Genomic DNA, 1,659 nt, shown 5'->3' on the forward strand with positions numbered 1-1,659 from the left:
TCTAGCAGTTGGTACTAAGAACTCCCATATACCCCCTCCCACACATATGCATAGCTTCCCCCCACTATCAACATCCACAATAGCATGGTAAATTCGGTACAATCAATAAATTTATAGACACATCACTATCATCCATAGTTCATAGGGTAAGGGTCACTTTGATGTGTATTCCATGAGTTAGGAGAAATGTATGGTACGTATCCACCAGTAGAGAATCATACAAAGTAATTTCACTGATCTAGAAATCCTCTGTGCTTTGCCTAGTCATATCTTTCTCCCTAACCTCTGGCCACCACTGATTCCTTTTACTATTTCTATATTTTGCCCTTTCCGGAATGTGAGGTCTTTTCAGACTGGCTTCTTTCATTTAGTAATATGCATTTGAGACCGCCCCCCCATGTCTTTGCATGCTTTGATAGCTCATTTCTTTTTTAGTGCTAACAATATTCCATAATCTGGATGTACAGATATTACTTTTTCACTCACCTACCTTTGGTTGCTTTCAAGTTTTGGCAATTTTGTTTATATTTTATGGCCCCAAAGTGACCTACCTTGGTGAATTTTCCATGTGAGCTCTTCCCTCTGTTGTGGTTGTGGTAGTTATAAGTGTCCATTATATCTAGTTAATGGATGGCGTTGCTGATTTCAGCTATGTCCTTGTTGATTTGACTCTTGCTGACTCCTTCCATTTCTGATATAGGGTTGTTAAACTCTCCAACTATAATAACTCTCCAAGGATTATTCTATTTCTTCTTGTAGTTCTATCAGCTTTTGCCTGATATATTTTGAATTTTGTTGTGAGGGGCACACATGTTAAGTATGTGTCATGTTTTCTTGGAGAAATGACCCTTTATCATTATGTAATATCTTTCTTGATAACTTGCTCCAAAGTCTGTTCTTGTCTGGAATTAATATAGCTACCCCTAGTTTCTTTTGATAACACGGCATATCTTCCTCTATCAATTTACTTTTAAATTGTCTTTATATTTAAAGTGAGTTTCTTTAACATATGGGGGAGGGTTTGTTTTTTTTTAATTTTGGGTATTGGGGGTCGAAACTAAAGCCTTTACACTGAACTACATCCCCAGCCCATTTTACTTTTAATTTTGAGACATGGTCTTGCTAAATCACTAAATTATCCAGGCTGGATTTGAACTTGAGATATTCCTGCTTCAGCCTCCCAGAGGGCTGGGCCTATGGTGTGTACCACCACACCTGGCTTGAGTCTTTGTTTTTAAAAAGAGAGTCTAAGAATGTACTTTTCATTGGTGCATTTAGATCACTGACATTTAAAATGATTATTGATATAGCCCCATCCCTTGTATCATATTCATTATCTTTTTATTTTTTGAGAGAGTCCCACTATGGAGTTCAGGCTGGTTTTGAACTCACTATGTAGGGAAGATTGGACTTGAACTTGAAGCAATCCTCCTGCCTTGGCCTCTCAAGTGCTGGAATTACAGACATGTGCCACCATGCCTGGCTTCATTATCATTTTTAAATTGTTCCTTGTTGCAGTCAGGGTTTACAAGGGAATAGACTTAATATAGGACACAGAATTTATAGGATTATTTTATAATAGTCACCCAAAGAATCAAATGTAGAAGAATGCAGGAAATCTGCCCACACACTAGAGACCCAAAGAATCCAGCTGAGGGC

The sequence above is a fragment of the Chinchilla lanigera genome, unplaced genomic scaffold (assembly GCF_000276665.1).
Source record: "Chinchilla lanigera isolate Chin_1 unplaced genomic scaffold, ChiLan1.0 scaffold00154, whole genome shotgun sequence".
Taxonomy (NCBI): Eukaryota; Metazoa; Chordata; class Mammalia; order Rodentia; family Chinchillidae; genus Chinchilla; species Chinchilla lanigera.